Source organism: Lagopus leucura, unplaced genomic scaffold (genome assembly GCF_019238085.1).
Source record: "Lagopus leucura isolate 7727_CA_CO unplaced genomic scaffold, USGS_WTPT01 Super-Scaffold_100016, whole genome shotgun sequence".
Lineage (NCBI taxonomy): Eukaryota > Metazoa > Chordata > Aves > Galliformes > Phasianidae > Lagopus > Lagopus leucura.
In genome coordinates this window covers 2,624,666-2,644,950 of record NW_024962270.1, presented here as the reverse complement: position 1 = coordinate 2,644,950, position 20,285 = coordinate 2,624,666, and the positions used below count along the sequence as shown (strand labels likewise).

Here is a 20,285-nt window from a genome sequence, read left to right as displayed (position 1 = left end):
AAAAAATGGCCTAGTAGTCAGAAGCTGGAGACAGGAACCCATGCAATAAATAGGATTTACCTTCAGTTTCATGATGCAAGACACTGTTTCTTTAAACAGTGGCTGGCCAGCTGTTGTCTTTGGTGGCATCATGGATTCAGCATCTCCTCTCCTTCATTCTCTGCCACATCTCAGATATCCAAAGGAAGGAGGCTATTCGTAGCAAAACAATAGTTAGCAGGAGGCAGAATCTCCACTTCATAATACGATGATCTAAAATGACAGCAGAGGAGGGCAAGTTGCTTCCAAAATGGGAGGTCAGGTTCAATAGCCTCCAGTACACAGTACACAGTACACAGCAGCACATAACTGAGCTCCTCTGGATCAGGGAAGAAGTTGTACTTCGATCTCTGGAAGCCAATCTGCACCCTGCAGTTGTATTCTTCTTTGCCATTTTAGGCTGTAGACAAAAGTCACCCAGGAAAGCCAGCCAGAATAAATTTAGCACTCAAAGTCTGCTTCAATTCCAAGAGATGGAAGGTACACACAAAAGCCCCTTTTAATCAAACCGAAGAGATTAAATTCCTGATTAGATTCCTGGATCTGGAGAAGCAAAATTCCTCCACATCTCTACCAGCATAAGCAAATCAGAGCTACAAGTCTAGAAGCTCCTTCTTGTGACCATCACAAGAAGCTCCTGCAGATCAGCTTGCAGATCGACTTAGCTTGCAGCTAAGTTGATAACCTGCTATATCTGCCCTGCATATTGCAATGAATAAATACACCAGTAATTAATAGCAAGTAAGATGATTTGCACTTCTGTAGGGTTTTCCTCCAAGGAGCTCGTTAATGGTACCCACAGTCTTGCAACAGCCATTATTCTGCCATTGCACCAATACTCCTCTCCATCACACACAGCAGTGAACTGCCACCTCCAAAAGCCCTGGGACAACCCATCAGGAAGCACAGGTTGATGCTGAACATCTGTGCTCAACCCACTGGGCAACACTTCAAGTGAAAAATGCCAATATCACATGGTACCTTCCCAGCCGCCTTAGGAGTAATAATTGTTTAAATCCCAACACTGTGAGAGATGCAGGTTCCTTTCTGCTGTGCAACGCTATAGAAAAGACAAAGATTTTGGGGTAGAGGGCAGAGTCAAGCACCAGAGAAAGTGGTTATTGCTAAATAATGGTACAGCCACGCATGGTTTGTGAACCATGGTTAATTTAATACCCACACATGCTCATTAGAGCTATTCATGCACCCACTGCAATCAGCTTGTTTGCACACTTACCAATGACAACTTTCAGATTATTACTTTAATTAAGAAAGCCCCTTCATTCATTGGGATAGTATTACCAAAACACTTTCTCTACTACTGGAGGAAAACAAGCACTTACTGGAAGACAGCAAGGTAGCGCAGTCACCACGCAGAGTTCATACCTTATGGGTCACTGCATTCAGTTCTTAAGCTATGTCCTATCAGGAGCCCTGCAGGATCGTTCTGGCAGGCTCTGGTGCTCCGAATATCTCCTGGGTACCCTATGCAGTGCATCACAGAAACAGTGACACTCAGGTGTCCGTGTGGTGCCTCTGTGGTTACTGTCCCAACCCATGGCAAGAGCCACCAGTGCTCCACATCAGCCAGTGCTGCTCACTCAGGCCCACGTAACCACCGCAGCACCAACCCACTGTTGATTCACCTGTAAATGAAAGCTTAATTCGAGTTGCCCTGCTTTTAATCACAGTAATTCCTTGCACATCTTGTTAGACACCAAGCTCACAACAAAACTGCTTGCAAGTTGGGCTAGATGACCTTTCCTATTACAGAGGAGTTGGACTAGGAGACCTTTTTGGGTTCCCTTCCAACTCAATCCTGTGATTCAAAGTTATCATCTGATCATCTTCAGTTTAGGCTGGAGCAGCATTCAGCTGCAAACGAGGAGCTGATTAACAACTGGTTAATTCCACCAGCAGTTCGTAACATCCTCAAGTGCTCTCTCTATGGCATATGTGCCATTATTTCCCAGGAGGGGATTTTAACATTGTTACCATTTTATAGAGCTAAAAAGGCTGCGTTAATAAAATACATAATTGAAATTCACCCCTCTTTTCACACAAAGAAGCTAAGAAACTTTTGTACTGTCTGTCCTAAATATCTTTTGTATCCTACAGTTATAGCAGTTCCCCCAAACAAGTTTCAAGCTGACACATAAATCAGTGTATTTCTTTACTGGCTATTTCTGTACAAGCAGACAAGTTAATCTAGGTTATGGCATCTGACTACAAAGTACCCTACAGATTGCTTTCATACATTTGCCAAATTCTTTCCAAAATGCTGCATGGAAGAAGTAATAGATAAAGAAATTAAACTCTGAAAAAAAAGAAAACACTATGAAATAATATTTGTCTGTATTTTTTTCCAGCTGACCAGTACTCCCGTGTTTTTTTTCCCATGTATAGTTCCAATTTTCCAGTATAAATCTCAAAATGCACTTTTTTTTTTTTCCAGATTAAAGCCTCTGTTAGTGACAGAAAGGAGGCTCTCTCCCACCCTCAGCAGACACTGCAATAACAAGCTGTTGAAAGAAGGAACCTAAAATGAACTGCTCTGAGAGACGGCACTCAGCACTGAGCAGGCGCTGCACAGTCTGGGTATGGGGAGGAGTGCTCCAGCCAGCCACCACTGTCTCTTCAGCCCGATTTTCCTCTATATTATCCAAGGATCATGCTATAAACTGAAATCCAGATGAAATTAACCCGCCAGCTCCATCTTCTCTACAGATTGGTGCTCATCTTTAATGCTGACATGAAGGTCACTGAACTACCTGGGCAAGTTGATCTCTGCTGCACCGAACCATGAGAGCACAGACTCAGCCAAAGGTGCTGAGATCAGCCAGGTCTGCTTTTTAGAGCCAGATCTGTCTTCAGGAAGCAGCCTAGACCTCTTAGCTCTTGCCCAGAACCCACATAGATACTCAAAGCTCTTCTCACATCAAAGCTCTAAGCATCCATTCCTAGGATTGTCATGACCAAGTCACGGCCAAAAGACCAGGAGTCTTTTGACAGGAAAATCCTGCAGGGTTTCACTAACGCATAGAAAATAGATCATGATATATAATTTTGGTACCATGGCTTGGACAAGGTGAAGAAAACCGGTCTGGTGGACAGAACAGAACAAGTACAACCCACATTCCGCAAAAGAATGGCTTCCACTGATCCAGCCTGCCCCTCTCAGTGCCAATGGGAACTCTGCCATCAGCTCCAATGGGATTAGTGCTCAGCTCTAGATAACTAGCTGAAGTGGAAACCACAGCACATGCATTGCAACTGAAGCCTCTGGAGCTGCAAGGCAAAAATAGAAAGCTTTGAGCCAAGTCCTTTCTCCTGTACTCATCCTTCCTTCACCTCAAGCAAGCAAAATCCCAGCCACAGAAACAACCCGCTTGCTGCCTAGTAGATTCTTGGTAATTGATGCTGGATTCCCGAGATTTACTAGCCATGTTTAGATGTAAACAGAGATCAGTCTCCAGGCAGGATCTCAAGATTGCAAGGGGCAGACCAAGCAAGGCAGTTTGGCACTGATGCCCCCAACACAAAGATAAACTCAGAGGAGCACAGCAGTGCTGACACAGCACTGGCACCAACGCCAAGTGCAGCAGCAAAGCTAAGACCCAACGAGCCTGCCCAGCATCAGAAGGGTTAGATGCTGCCGGCACTCGCAGTGTCCCAGATGTCAGAGCAGATCAGCGCAGGGGTAGCAAGGGTGCAGCGACCCTGGGTAGGGCTGGGTAACAATGCAGGGCACAGACAGAGCAGGGGCTGGTCATTAAAGCTTGAATAGGCAGAAAGGAAAAGGAATCTCCTAATCATTTCCTTTAGCCATCTCAGCTCCCCTCCCATCCCTTCCTCCCCCCTCCCGGCCTTTTGAAGATGCTTGCTAATAAGTGTTAACGAGTTGCCTGACAAAGGAGGAGGAGGGGGAGGGGGAAAACACTGGGGAGGAAATAAAGGAACCAGACAGAGGTCTGGGAATACCATGTTGGATTCTGGATGTAAAGGATTCCTAGGACAGGACTCCCAGCTCCAGCAGGCCCATTTCAAGAGCTGACCTCACTTGCTACTTTTTTTATGTTCGTTGGAGTTTTTTTTTTTTTGCACACCACATCTCCTTTCCCTTCTTCCAGTCCACCTGGGATGTGCCTGCAGCCCACACACGCCAGCTCACCATTGCACCAATGTCGCTTCCTTCTTCAGTTTCACCACTTGTTTTCTCCCTCTTCCTTTCAAACCTCTCTGATGCGGGCCAGGACACAGCTGCACACACTAAAACACCCTGTGCTGCCCTGTGCACCCTGTCCTTTCTAGCAGCCCCAAGAACATGACACTCCCACAGCCAGGCAAACACAAAACACTCTGCATTTTCCAATCACCTCTTACAGCAGCTGCTCCTCCCATTCTGAACGATTCACCATCTTAGCCAACTTTGCCTCATACAAACGACACCAAAATGCTGGTGTTTCAGTACCCCACAGCACTTACCATTTGCATGGAAGGACTGCAGCTCCCACCTGAGCTTTCTTCTGGGTGCTGCTGTTCCCCTGCCCCACTGGGAATTGTTCATTCAGTATTCCTCATCGTTTTTGCACTGAACCAGCAGCTACAGAAGGTTGTGAGACAACAGAAAATAAGACCCAGCATCCTCCCCCGTGAGAGTTTATCCCACACAGGTTCTCTTACAGCTCCATGGGGATGGCTGCATCAACTCAGCTGAACGGCCTGCCTTCTTCAGAGGAAACAGCAGCACTAGCCACAGGGCCTAGGGACCACAGCCACCTCACTATCACATTAAAGACAGGAGCATTTAATTGCAGAGTACAAAATGCAGGACTCTAGTAGAGAGCACAAAGAATGGTGTGTCTCAGCCTAGCCCTATCTTGCATCCAAAGCCATCAAGCAGTAATACTGCCTTCATGCTAACACAGTCATATACACAACCCCCACTCCCAAAGCAACCAGCTCATCGATCCCAGCTGGCCCAAATCAGCCCCTCTCCCACCTGCAGCACTGGGTGCTAAGGGGCTGATTAATTCCTTCCCTGCCAGACACTGGAGGTTTGGACCATCCTGTGGCAGCCCTTATCTGCACTTCCTTTTCCCAACACTTCTAAAATCTAAAAAAAAACCAACCCTGTTCCTCTTCTTGACACAAACGCATTAAATGACCCTGTCTACAGAACAAGGTCATCTGGGCGCTCTCTCTATTTGGCATTGTCCTCATTTATATTCCTAAAAGCAAAATTGAGCTTCCAAACACAAATCTGGTTCAGCGTTAAATCTCAGCCCTGAGGAACTTCCCACAACCATCTCTGCTGACTACAGCCCTCTCACAGCTTCTTGGTGCCAGCAGGAACAAGGCAAAGCTGTAATGCCATTAGGAGATATTTTGTTGTCAGCTGAACCAACTTCATCAGAGTTACACAGCAAATGAATTTGACCCATAATTTTGTTTCTCACAAAGTACAGCTGAGGCCCTCAACATATGGATCTTTCTTAAGGAAGTGATTTTCTGAGAACAATAGTGAACTTGAAGAGACTGACAATGCCTTTGCAGTGGTTTGGCTATAGTAAAAGAAGGTTATCAAGTCGTCCCAGGGAAAAAATGTGAACTCTAAACTAGACATTCAAATTTTGAATTGCCAGAAAACCATCAATTTAGTATCTAATCAAATCGTTGTGTTTTTGCTCATTCATGTTCAATTCATCAAGAAAAGTGGCTCATTAATTGAAAGAACTAGGCATAAAGCTTATATATCAACTACTCTGTTTTACTGCCAAAGCCTACTGTATTATACTTCAGTTTTATGTGTGTTATAATAAAAAGCATGTGTGAATTCTCATATTTTAAAACAGTTGTGCATTCGTGTGGTTTGAGTTAATGCTTTTGAAAACACAGTCTCCACACGATGCTATCTGAAAATAGAATCTGCCTGCGACCAAACTTTTAACTCTTGAGATCTGGTCTAATAGCACTGTAAGATTAGGAAAAAAAAGAAAGAAATTCATTTTTGGCAAAGGGAATTTTGTCATGCGCTCATAAAATGGTTTTAAAAAGTTAAACTTTGAAGAGGCAAAATAAAGGTGTTAAAGGCACCGATTCACTGCAGTGCAAAGCAGTTCCACCTCCACTACAGTGGAGAAATGGGCAAAATGTGGCTGTTCCAATCAGGTTGAAAGGCCAGAGTGAGTACATGAGAATTTAACTCCCAATAGAAGAAAAAGAAAAGATCAGCCCAGGTACAGGTTAACACTGCTGTACAATTGCATGTCAGTGCTGTGTACTGGGAAACTGATAATGCACTGTTGGCAAATGGCAGAATGAATCTCTGTATTCGTCATGCGTTATGAAGTCTGCACTTGCAATAGCATTGGAAACCAAACATTTGTTTCCATTTTACTAGTCTGTTTATTGACAGTAAATATCAGCAGCTGAGATATGAATAATATCCAGTTTGTATTCCTCAGGACATCATCAGAGCGTACAGCTTTCTGCAAATGATAAGATGAAGGTGAATGAAGCCCTAAATACTTGTGCAGCGTCACATTCACATTACTTACGTGCTGAAGAATGGTACCTATATCAGATGATGGCTATGTTTTTAACCACTCAGATCCCAATGTTTTTCAGACTAGCTCTGTGTACTTCAAGGACGTGCTGAGCCAAGAAGCAGAATGTTTACAATGCATGGTGACTGTCATAAAAATAGAAGTGATGTATCATCTTCATTTGCTTCCCTCCTAACAGGTGCTACCATCTCTAGCCTCCACCAAAGGTCAAATGCAGTTTAGAAGTCCTGAGCTCTATTATGCTAACAGACATCAATGCAAATCTTTTTTCTTTTCTTTTTTTTTTCTGCTGAGGAAGAATTCTGTTTAACAATCACTGTCATAACATGGGCTATTGTTAGAACAAATGACCTAGTCCATTAATTACACAGCTATCTTTCCATCAGCTAGAAAAAGACAACCCCAATTACATACACATACTGAGTAACTTGTTGTTGCAGAATGGCCAAAATAAATGGTGATGTAAACCAGTGGTGTAATCCTCTCCTGAAATTCAACCAGGATGCTTTGGGCCCATTTGTCCAAGGAAGTCAACAGTCTTCTTGGGTGACTGATTTTCATTGACAACTCCTAAGTAGCTGTCATATTGTGAAGCCACTCACCCTGCCCTCCAGGAACAAAAAGTCTGCTTGAATTAGTAGTTAGGTCCAGGTAGCAGGAACCTGACTCTGCTGCCCTCCCACCCTGCAGTGCAGAACCAGTGCCAAATCACTGTCCTGATGAGCTGGTGTGGTTGTAACACCCAGGCACTGTCATCATGGATGTCCTTGAGTCAGGTCCCTGCTTCTCATCTCTCTCTGTGTAAAAAAGGCTCTGCAGTTAAGGACCAGAACTCAGAGCTTTCCCTTCCCAGCAAATACACCTGAACTTCTGCGTCCACGTTGCATTGTACACTGAGGCTCCAGAAGTATTTAGAGGTATTAAATTAATGATCTTCTCAGCAAACCAGCCATCACTTGGTAAAAGAAACTCCAGTCTCTGGTGACACTGTGCCATGTCTTCAGTGTGCTTCAAGTCAAAATGACTTGAATGAATCAAAATGACACTCAGACATACAAAACACATTCATCTGCTGGATATTTCTGGGCGGTCCCAAAAGGAACAGCTAGACCATACATTCTTCTTCTTGTCTTCTTGTTTCTGTTCAGCTTCATTATTCCATCCAGAAAGCTGCTAAAAAAAAAAAAAAAAAAAAAAAAAAAAAAAAACCTACAAGATTTCATACAGAAAGAACAGCACAGATTGGATTACAATCACTAGAAGAAAAAGGACCTCATGAAAAATCAGTACCTTGTGACAAGATATGAGAACTCCAGCAAAGCCTGGAAACTCCACTGTCACGTCTGGTTACCTCTGCTGCATAGCTGGTCCCACCAGGAGTGTTTCCCTTTTGTGCAAATGGGAGCTCCTCAATCTGATCTAACCGAGGGACCAGCACTCCAGGCATTCAGAACAACAGAAGAACGTTATCAGTGGTGTATCTGCAGGAAGGGGCACAGACAGACACGCTTCTCCTGCCTCTCACAGAAGGTTTTCAGTTGAGACTCAATGCTAAGCTAACTCCTCCTGACCAAGGCTTTTTTTTTAACCAGCTCAGAATAGGTGTGATGCAGCCAGCAGCATGAAGACTTCGGTCCATCTCAGATCTGCATTTCTGAGACTGATGGTTCCAAAGTGGCAACGGTGAAGCAGTACCATCACCCAGTGGTATCTATCCGGGCTGGGTACAAACTCACATGAGAAAAACATGTTATGGAATGTATCTGGTGGCTCTGATGTTGCTTCCCCTTGCAATCCCTGGTAAAATTCTGCTCTCATTGTTTGTTGTTAACAACTATGATACAAATTATTTGCAGGCGTGTATTTCAACCAACCCATTCCATTCTGGGAGGATTCACAGAGCACCACATGGAGTGAGTTTGAAAACCTTTATCATAGCACACTGCCTCTGGCCAGGGCAGGACACACAAGCTCCATTAAATACCTGTTTTTGTCTTTGGTTAATGTCTATTCAGCAAAGCAGCAGCCATCAGGAAGATTTAAGCATACACACAGCAATAAGTGTACATCTAAGAGCTTTCCTGAATTCGTGTCCCTCACAGCCTTGTGATGATCATGTATGTATCTTCGCAGAAACAAAATGTTAATGAGTATTCATCAGAATCCTTTTTGCTTCACATTAAAAATACTCTTTGTGCAAGTGTTCCCAGGAGAACAAGGAAGAGAGGATGGAGATTTCACAGCTCTCTGAAGGCTTTTATACAGCATTCATCCTATTTTGTGCAACTCAATAGTGGCTTTTGCTTTAACCACAAGTATACGTCACCAGTACCACTACCCCCTAAAAAGGCAGATATGAATTCACACTAAAAATGACAGCAACGAGACAGACTTGGCTGAGTATCATGTAAAAGAGGGACAGAAAAGACTGAGCGAAGGTCGTAAAAGAGAAATGGTGGAATTAAAAGGATTATAAGCACAGAAAAATAGCAAAAAGCCAAATCCATCTTAAATAAACCCAGTGACAATGTCAGACAGAGTACTTTGGGGCGGGGGCTGGCTGGAAGAGGCTTTGGGAACAGAAAGTGGCTGGACATTTTGCTCAGTGCGGTGTCCAGGAACTGGTGCATCCTCTTGGTTAAGATGTAAAATAACATCAAGGTCCTTTCTGTTTCCCCTCTTGGAAGCAAACAATCTGCATGCCCCACATTTTGATTAACCGCCTCCTCCAAAAGCAGCGACGCTACAGTGCAGGCAGCCAGAGAAGCTGCTTTTCTCAGGGATCACAAGTGATATTTTGGCTGAAGTCTAATGACACTGAGGCCAAAGGGGATCTCTCTGGAGCTCAGGTTCATGCTCACGCTTTAACTGGTTTCAACACAAACCCAGGGCCATATGTTGTCCTTGACTCCAGAGTGTCACGTTTTACTGGACAGTCAGTGCTGTGACATCATCCCCTGTTGCTCAGCCACATCTGGGGATGTTCAGATCCCCACAGACATTTGGGTCCCATAAACAGCCAGCCTGTTTGTCAGCACCGGCTGGGGGATTCTCTAGGAATGCCCTCCACCATTTTGTCCATGACAGTGTGCACACCTTTCAACAGAGAGAAACTTCAATGAATGCCTCCCTGCTAAATCCTCTGTAACCCAATGAAATGATACGAACCCAAAGAGCACACACTTCCCCAAATATTCCAAGGGCTTTGCACTATCTCTTGACAGGCATTAAAAATAGAAACGTTTGAGGGACAGACTGAAAGCCATGCTCTGGGTCACTGTTTCACAAATGCAATGCTGTCTTCCCAGGCTGGGCTCCTCAGCACAGGAACACGATGCCCTCTCCACTCCTCTCCCAGCACCCTAAACTGAAGGCCAGATTAGATTTACGGAGTGAACTCAGCTGCTTTTGATCTCTATTCAAGGTGCCATCAAGGGATCTTAATAGGTAGTATCTTAGCAAATGCTTTAAGGCCTGAAACTGTCATTAAAGAAACTTCTGATTCTCACACTTGTCTGAAAGAATAGAGGAGCAAGCTGGCTTCAAATGCTGGCTGACAGATGGGAAGACATATGGACTATAGGATTGCTGATCTAAAGAGTCAGAGCCATGGTCAGGCTGAGGAAACATACATCTTTATTTTGATGTTGACCTCAAAGGGAAGAGGTCTGAGTCAACAGAGAGGGGAAAGGGCAGAAAATATCACAAGTCTGGGGCCAGGATTGCTTTGAACTTGAGGACAAATATACTAAACGGTACCAAGTTGACAAAAAGGCTTCCTGACACTCCGTGTCTACAAATTTAGCAGTCTGACCCATATAGCTGCTGGATGCATTTTCAGTAACGAGCAGAGTGAGGATCAGTAACGCTGAAGCAATCTCTTGTGGCACCCAAGAAGTTTGTCATTTCTTCCAGCCCCAGCTATTCACCCAGCCCGGCATGGAGCCATGAGGGGGCACGGGGGGGGGGGCTCTTGGGATTGAAGTCTTTTGCCCATCTTTTAGGAGTGACAGCAGCCCAGGATCACCCACTGGCACATATCGCTGGGTCCCCGCAGATGGTTTCTCCTCAGGTTCCGTATTTGTTTCTGTATAGGCTCTATATGGAAAAACATATGACCCCTTCCCAGCTCATTAACATTGCACATAGCATTTTCTATAAAACTCCCCTTGGGATACTTAACTCTATTCCTTTCCAGCACTGAAAAAAATAAAAATAAAAAAATAAAAAATGCCCAGGATAAAGTTTAGACATTTGGAGCCTTCTGGTGAATTTAAATGGCTGCACAAGGAATCCGTGAAACAAATGAAGAGACAGATATCCTATTGTCTTCCCAGAAAAACGCAGGGCCTTTTAGTTCGATGGCTTTCTTCACGTCGCCTTTTTATCAGAAGTGTGTGCTGATGAAACCACTTCATTGCAGTCTGTTCCGAGAGATCAAATTGAATGTTGGTGCAGAGTTTCAGTGCTCAGCAGCAGAGAGCAGCAGCTTCATTTCATGTCCCTGGGACACTGGGCAGGCAGAAAAATAATTGCAGACTCAGAAACGATCAAGGAATGCATCCCGGCTGCAACAGATGCTGTATTAAAAGGAAAGACAAAAGCCAAAGTGCATAATGAATTTAAAAAGATTTCTTTATCAAACATGTCATTTGTTTGAAGGACTGAATTGCTGGCATCAGATGTGGCAGATCAGCTTGTTACCAAAGTGAAACATGAAAACTGCTATGCAATGGCAATTGATGAGTCAATTGAAATCACTGATGTTGCTCAAACGCGCATCTTCATTTAATATGTCAATGGTCAAAAGTTAACCAGAGACCTTCTGTTTTTTGTCACCGCAGAAACACACCAAAGGCTACAACATACAGCGTGCTAGCCCAGAATCTCAGAGGTCATATATACTTAATATATACTGATACACTTAATATACTTAATGGGAGCTGACGCTCCAGCTCCAGCTGTCTGTGAGAAATAATTTCTGACATAGCACTAACAACTGAACTGAACTCACGAGCATCAGAGCCTTGTCCATCAAAGCATTCGCTGAGCTGAATTAAAAGCAAGATATTAAAATGGCATTAGATTACCTAGAAGCACAGTTGTCAGTCTGAGGCTGACATCTATTCCTTGTGCTGTTTCATGTGCTGTTGCTCCTTATGGGGATATTGTTGAAGGCAGCAGCTTGCTAAGAGCTTGGGTGCTGCGTCGATTGAGAAAAATGAAAATAATGTTTGGTAAAAATAGAGAAAGCTGTTTTCCAAACTCCTCCCCACTCCAAAACCAAAACAAAATGCAACAGAACAAATTTCCTCCATCCTTCCTAACCACGTTAGGAGAGAACAGCTATCTGGGTTGAATTTCTTGCGCTGGATACAACAAACCCAAATAAACTTGCTGAAAAGTCTTCACTAGGTTGAATTTTTCATACGTTAGAAATCCAGAGAGAAAAAGCAGAAAGGATGAATTTATACAAGACAATTTTCAACACAAGCATCAATCCTTATTTTCACTGGAGGAAATATCACACTGACGGAGAGAGTGTAAAATCTATCTCAAGGTCTTTGGGAAGTTTTTTGAAGATTTTACCATAGAGAAGAAAGTCTCCTCTGAGCTCGATACATAAATCCCTGGCCAAATTCACTGGGGATTTATTGAACCAGACAGGAAAAGCTTTTAGTGAATGGGCTCTATGGGCTGCAATGATGCTTTTTTATTTGCCAGCTTTTCTCTGCCCCAGGACTTTGTCTCCTGTTCAATCCCCCAGCCAAGGGGTGAGAAGCCCAGGTTCCATCCCCTAGCAGCCTCAGGGCTGTCCCAACCATGCACTGAGACAGCAAGCAGCCCCGTGCTTCCATCTACAACCATCGCCTGGTCCCAGCACAGCTGCAGCGCGATGCCTGCTGAACGCTCTGGGATTTGTTAAAAAACGAGGCTTTTCTAATATGCTTAAGATGACAGACCTCAAGTTGTCATATATTAAACTGGTGCGTACATTCCTTCCTCCGAGTAACCAATAACAGGACAAAAATCCTTGCCAACTCCACTCTGTCCCTCCTGCCAAGGATTGTTTGAGCTCAGCTCATCCCGAGTGCCCCATTGGGATCCAGATATAGATTAATACAGTTTTGAAATGCACAAGGGCCACAACCATGCAAGGCTTGATCCAACCCAGACTGGAGTCCGTGGAAAGGTCTGCATTGACGTAAGCACACAGGGAGCAGCCCCACCGCGCCTGCCCCCAGAAACCAGCCCCGGGTTGGGGTTGCCAACAGGCTCCATCCCGCAGCCCCAGCATGGGAATGGGACTGGCTGTGCCCACACACTGCAGCCAGCCATGGCCCTGCAAGCTGTGCCAGGGCAGCTTTGCATAGGACAGGGCCCGCATGCTCCTCCAGGCTCACTTCTCATCCACCATTTCTTTGAGATTTGCTGCAGCACAGTAGCAAGAACCAAAGTGGAGAAATACGAATCCCTCTTTACAGTCCTTGGTACCGGCGCAATGCTGGCAGGAGACAGCATCCACGCAGGCACTATCCCTTAAATTTGAGGCCTTCTGTTCTATCACAGCAATAAAAACTGCCCAGTCGAATCCTTTGTCTTTAAGATTTCCATTCTGACTGCGGCAAGTGCGAATTTATTGGTGGGAGCAACTGCAGGAGGAACAGGCAGCAAGCAGCAGGCGCGTGCGTGCGTGCCAGCATGGCACACACTGCTCTGCCCAGCACAGCAGAAACTCACAGTGCTCAGGATTAAATATGGAACTAATAGAAAATGGGTTTCCCGGTGCATTCAGAAAACAAATAAATAAATAAATTGGCATCTTCTTCCGTGACATACACGGCACAGCCAGAGCCTTGTGGGAATACAACGACTGGGCAGGACTGAAGCCAAGAGAGCAGGATCCCAGGAGCCAGACACCTGCCTTATTACGAACAGTGATGCACAGCGTGGCCCCAGCTCTTTCACAGGCCTCCACTCATGCAAGCAAAATTGCACAACCCGTACGGCTGCAGTTTGCCATGCTCCTATTTAAAGGCGCAGACTCACACCCCTGCAACAGCCCATCCAGGGGCAGAATCGTGGCTCCCCAGCCTGAAATTCCCCCTGCTGCCTCCAAACCCTTCCATGGAGGCACAGAGAACGTTTGAACACTTGTTGACACTTCAAAGCAACATATTCATGATGGTAAAATCAGCTGTGGCATCTTTCCTTGACTTCTGTAGGAAGGAGAAAGGATCACAGGACACATCTCCAAGAGCACTGAGCGACATCTATTTCCAAAACTGCCCTCAGATTTTTCCTAACATCCAGCAAGAAAGTTGCTGACAGAAGCAGGCTGGTTCCTGTTTGTGGGGCAAGCATACTCTGGGATTCAATAGAATACCAAATTTGGTAGAATGTCTTCCACTTTGGTAGAAGATATTACAAACAACTGTGCATTTTAACACGTTTTCGCATTATGCATCATTCATTCTGGGGAGGGGGTGGTGATCGCTTTCTGCAGACAGCCAGCAACGCTTCCAAGAACGAAAACGCTCATTGAAAGATAATGAAAACCAGACATTTAGTAACATTTTCATTTTGCATGTTTAAATATTTATAACTATGTTCATAAAACCACATGTTTGCTCTCCTAATGCTCTGGTGATTGTGTTTATGAAATGCAGTATTTCTCTTATGCCCCTTCGTTGTGTCCGCCCTTCTGCTGGGCACGATTTACTCGCACTGACGACGAGCTTTTATGCACAAGGCTGCCTAAGATTAAGAACAGAATACTACTGAAAAGAAGAAAACGTTTTCAGAACATAAACGTTTCACTTATGCCTCTATGACTGTGAGCTTTGTAGGGGGCACTGATGCTGGTTTCTTTCTTTCACGGTGATTTATTGTCAGCCTGGAAAGAAAGTATTTCTTAGCCTATGGTAAAACAATGAAATGTAAGTGTGGCACAACCACAACACTGACGCAAACTATTCTAACAAGAGTATTTTTTCACCTAGCTGGGATGAAAGATAAACGACAAGAGCAAACCTTGCTTTCAAACTGCGGGTGCTCAAGTTTGTGTTACAAATTTCTAAAAAGCTGTTTGAGTGCCACAGACATTGGGAGCGTGGCACGTAACAGACCCAGATGCAAGCACACTCTGCTTTTCTCTGTCCTCTGATTACAGACATCACCATACAGCTGACACGGTTGGTGCTGGTATAGTAAACATACAAAGAGAGCGTGAATGCAAAGCAAAGCTGACAGAAATCACAGCCAGGGACACAGGTGGGGTCTTGCTGAAATCACTCACACGTGGGTTTCCACACAGCCCACCGCATCTTTTTATCAAGATCGTAATTATTACAATGCCCCACGTCGGCCTGTATTTTTATAAAGGAACTGAGCATTATTCAGGTCTTTTAAATATTTTTTTTTCCCCTTTAAAAAGAAAATAAATTGCCAACCTGAGATTTCTGACCGGGTGAGGGAATTCCTCTGAAAGCAACTCCTCAGCAGCACACCGTGAGCTCAGCAGAGCACTTTGATTTTGGCTCAGCCCAGCATCCTCCTGAAAGCGCCGGGAGAATCTTCAAGGCACAGTTCCTGCTCCTTTGGTCCTTTGCCCGCCTGCTCCTCCCGCATCAGCACAGAGCAAAAAGGAAACTGAAGAAAGGGCAGATTGCAACGTCACACCGGAATCTCATTTTAAATACAAATTGAGTGCTAGCAAAGACATTAAAGTAAATCATTCCACTTACTGCATTATTCTAAAATACTTCTGCAGGCCCAAGATTAAAAATTAAATCTATATTTTACCGCCACAGTGTTGCCTGTTCTTAGATTATTATTAATAGCCTCATTTTTTTTAAATACAATTCAACTTCCAGATTCAGGCAACTACACGAAAGCTCAGCCTCCACTCCGAAGCACAGGTACATTGCGTTTCTTTGGTCTAAACAGCTTCACAAAAAGAAAAAGGCAAAATGAAATCTGGCAAGTGAGGCTCAGAATACTGAAGGAAAAAGAAAAAAAAAAAAAAACAACAAAGCAGGGGATAAGGGGAAAAAAATCCCCTTTCTTTTTCTTGCTGCACTTTGCCAAAGGAAGCAATGCTGTTTCGGAGCGGTCCTTAAAGGTGGGTGGCTGACAGCTGCAGCATCTTCTTTTTGAGTTAATAGGAATATTGTGGGAATTGCACGGTCTGGGGACCATCTGCACCAGTGAGCAGCAGAGCTCTGCCCGCGTGGCTCAGCGTGGGGCTGAGAACTCTGCGCACACAGAAAGCTGCACAGAGATTTATCCTCAAATTCGAGACCGGCCCTCAGCCCAACATCAGACTTTTCCTCAAGCGATGGCCAAATTTCTCTCCGCAGCCCCAAAACGTGAAAGCTTCAATTCAATTGCATCCTGCTAACATAGGCAAAATCAGGCACTCGACAAATGAAAATAAGGAGAAAAACAGGGGAAAAGGGAAGAAAAACACCTTACTGACCAAAACAGTGTGAGAATTGTGTTGTGCAAAGTACAGAAAGCGGCAAAAACGGTCATTGAAAAAATTAAAATAAAATAAAATAAAAGAGAGTATTTTTGCAATATATTATTGCCTCAGTGAAACTGGGGAGGGATTCAGAGAGGAGCTGGTGGGCAGTGTATTTCAGGGCACTGTATTTCAGGGCAGTGCTCATTGCCTGTCGGGACGCCCTGCCTGCTGCCAGCCTTCCCCACATCAGTGCTCTCTGTGCACCAAGCAAAAACTCAAAGCTGACGTCTCCCACCCCGCTGTGACCTCTCAGCACAAGGCCACGGCCCACAGATAAGGCCCAGCACTTATTTCTGCCCCCAAAGCCACCAAAAGCAGGGATGATGTGGGGAAGCAGGCCTGGCTCCAGGCTGCACCCCACCGTTCGGGCCTCGTTAACCAGGAGTAAAAACTCACATCGTAACACAAAGCTACTCTGCTGCCCTCCATCCCTGCAAGGCTCTGATGCAGCCTTCAGCAGGACAACCCTCGCTCCCTCTACACACTGTTACAGCCCTCTGAGCTCCGAGCTGAGCAGCACTCGTGGGGCACGCAGCCTGTTTTTGGAGCACACAAACGGCACAGCGAGGTGAACCAAATGGCTCAGCTCCAGGAACTGTAGGCGTAGATAAGTCAACACGACGCAAATTCTTTCCTTCTGCCCGATAAAATTCGATTTCTGCAAAGAATTTAAAGCTTCCTCTAGAGTTTTGCCTCTCCAAAACAAGCGTGCATTTCTGCAGAGGTGTTTTCCATATAGTCTGGTCATGCCGAAAGCATCAATAGTGAGGATGGCTTATCCGAAAGTTAGGCTCAGCTGAAAAAGCTGCTGTCAGTTAGTGTGTAATATGTTTAATCTGGGAACACTATTTAAAAATAAAAACAAAACAAAAAAAACAAACCAACAAAAAAAGAGATGCAAACACAATGCTGCAGCCCACCACTGCTTTGGGAACGAAGGCTTTGCAGCCAGCAGAGTTAGAAAAGGAACTTAATTCCTGGTGCTGCGGCTCTGAGACACTTGTGCACAACCTGATCAAACGCCTTCGGGACTGCCTTCCCCCTGCGTGCAGCCAACGGCACGCACAAAGCTTGAAAAAATAATATATTATTTTCATTGGGTTACACCAGACACAGAGACAGATACGCACAAACAATGACACCAAAGGAATCAAAATATTCATGGCTCATAAAGCGTGGTAGAAAAGGAATGGCTCCAGCTCATCGCCTGCCTCTGCTTGGATTCTTTATAGCACAATGAATCACCATTTCAGCCCTTGTAGAAAACTGTCCTGAGTTCTGTTTGTTTGGGGACAAATCCACCTAATCCCGCTCATACAGCAACTTCAAGAAGGCTGCCAGCCTGAGAGAGGACAGCAGAATACGGCCCCATTTTGCGTGCAGTCCTGGGACCCTTCAGGGTGCAACACCAGATCTGTTCTTAATGACACACCGAGAGCTGTGCTAACGGGGCACCTGCTTCACCAACACTACTCTGCCCTGTTTGTAGGGAGATACCCCAAATTGTGAGCACAGAGGATGCCCCACTGCCAGGCTCTGGCACTGCATTCAGGAGCTCACCCCACAGCCAGCCTAAGGAATGCAGGAATAAAGCAAGCGTCCTATGCTCTAAGACTATCCGAGTGGGCCAGAGTGAGGAATGGAGCCTTTTGGCTTCTTTTACAGAAAAAAAAAACATCCTTATTTATCCACAAACACTCAGCAGCAGCACAACATGACGTACATGGGGACACGGCCCTGCTGCCTCCTCCCCTCACTGCTAACTCCGAGCATCTCCCTCTGAAAGCATCTCAAAGCCCCAGAACAGGCTGCCAGCCCTGTGTACGTCCATCCCAAGCATCACCTCCATTCCCAAATACACACAAACAACCCAGCTGCTCCTGCCCCTTTTTTGGGGGCTGCTACAGAGCAGCAGAGAGGCCCGTCCTCAGCAGGGTGCAGGCAATGGTCTGCTCCCCCTTCCCCATCCTACGGCTGGATGGGGAGACACCAAGCCTGCCCAGTCACCCAGAGGAGGTAAATAACACAGGTCGCTGGATTTAAGCCCTTGCTAGAAACATGGCTGGGGCATGCTGCAAACCCACAGACACAATTTATCAGGGTCTGCAGGGCAGGAACCAGCATGACCATGAAGGGCCATGGCCCCATTGCAGCTCACACCCCAAACCACGCCAGCTGCACAGGGCAGAGCCCTCAGCCCGGGGGACCCCCACGGAGCCCTACACACCTCACTTCTCCCCACTTCCAAACAAACCAATAACAAATCTGAGCCTACCGGCACCTTTCTGAGGCTGGCATGGTTCTGAGGCTGACGCAGACACGACACAGGTGGGCGTCCGAGGAAAACCCGACGGCCCCAGGTGGCTCCGCTCCTCCTGGCCCGGCGCGGCCCCGGGGCTCTGCACACAGCAAAAGCGCCCACGGCATCGAGCAGTGGGAGCACGGCTGGCTGGGCACCTCGGAGAAACTCTGCAACTGTTTTAAGGAGAGAAATTCAATAATAAGAGTAGATGGGAAACCTTCTTTTAACCGGCTTGGAATTTTTTGTTTGTTTGCTTGGTTTGTTTTGTTTTTCAGTCGTGCAGCACCAGAGATTGCTACCTACCTTTCTCCTTTCTTTTCCTGCCAGATAAAATATTTTTTTTTCTTTTTTTCTTTTTTTTTTTTTTTCTCGGGGATGGAAGTGAAGAGGATGAGAACAGAAATTCGCTTAAGGTTAATTTTTAAAGCATGCAGTGTCCCGTGGGCCGATCTCCCAAGCTTCATGCAAGAGGAGACAGGACAGCCCGCGGAGCATCCGAGTCAAGTTCAAGACGGGCCCACTGGGGGGGGAGAAAAAGGGGGGTCGCTCTCGGACGGCAGAGGTGCGCGGTCCGGGAGGTCTCCACCCGCAGAGAGCTCCGAGAACGATGAGACTGCGACACCGGGAGGAGCGGCGGCCGCGCACCGGCGGGACACGGAGCCGACTCGTCCCGCCGTAGCCCGTGCGGTGCCGGGCGTCTCCCGAAGCGGAGCACGGAACGTTTTTCCACCGTCGCTCCGGTTGTCTGAGGCTCTTCGGCGGAGTTGGAGTTCCTCAGCTCTCCTGGGGATGGAGACGCTTAGTCGAATCCTAATCGGAAATAAAGAAAAAGCAAAACGAAAACAAAACAACAAAAGCAGACGATAACGGAATAAGTTCGGCGCGCCTCGAAGTCGCCCGTGTTCCCTCCGGGAAGCAGCCCGCTGCCGGCTCTCGGCCCCGTACTCACCGTCGGGAGGCTCCGCTGCCCCCGGGGCTCCTCTCCGGTGGCGCCGCCGCGCTCCGGGCTCCGTCGGCTCGGGAAGGGATGCGGAGGGCGGGGACAAAAAGGCAGGAGAAAAAGCAGCGGCGAGAACGAGGACGCTTCTCCCGCATCGCCGGCCCCAGAACAACGGCGCGGACCCGAATCGGGCCACGGCGGCCCCCGAAAATGGAGGGGGAGGGGACACGAAGGAGGTCAAAAACGGCTCGCGGGGGCTCTTTCCAAAACAATAAACTTTTAATGCTAAAGCAGTTATAGCCAAAAGCTGTACAGAGTTGATTTTTTTTGTTGTTGCTGTTTGTATTTTTTTTTTTTTTTTTGTTAGAAAACAATTTTTTCTCCCCCATAAATATTGTTCAGTTCCCGGCACTTTGTATCAATAATTAAATTACGAACGATAAATATGGCATCATGGATATGTATTTACAAAAAAAGTTATTACAAAAAGGCAACTGTTATACTAAACGTCACAATCTGGGTAGAATAAACACCACATCCTCATCCTGAAAAATACTGACCGACCCCATCAGATGAGAATACATTCACAAGTGTAATGCTTGGAGAGAGAGAGAAGGAGAAAGAGGAGGAGAGCAGAGAGAGAAGCAGCAGGAGAGCTAGAGAGGAAAGTTCAAGACATAACAGGACTTTGGCACGGTTTAAGACTGTAAGTTTAAACAATCACCACTAAGGCGAAGGAGAATTTTCATCCTCATGTCAACATCCCACCGAAAGAAGAAGAAAAACAAAACAAAACAAAATTAAAAGTGAAAAGTGGGGAATCGGAGGTACTGGGCAAGGAGAAGGAAAATAATAAATCAAAGAAACGACTGCGACTGAAAAAAAAAAAAAAAAAAAAAAAAAAAA

The 20,285-nt window shown here is 45.8% G+C and overlaps 1 long non-coding RNA gene across 1 annotated transcript; it reads right to left on the bottom strand.

Moving 5' to 3' along the window:
• Positions 1 to 66: 66 nt before the first annotated feature.
• LOC122182780 lies at positions 67 to 4,907 on the bottom strand. Its single transcript, XR_006179995.1, has 3 exons — positions 4,723 to 4,907; positions 4,525 to 4,642; positions 67 to 192 (listed from the first exon to the last, which is right to left on the bottom strand). It is a non-coding gene; the product is annotated as an uncharacterized LOC122182780 (long non-coding RNA).
• Positions 4,908 to 20,285: the final 15,378 nt, after the last annotated feature.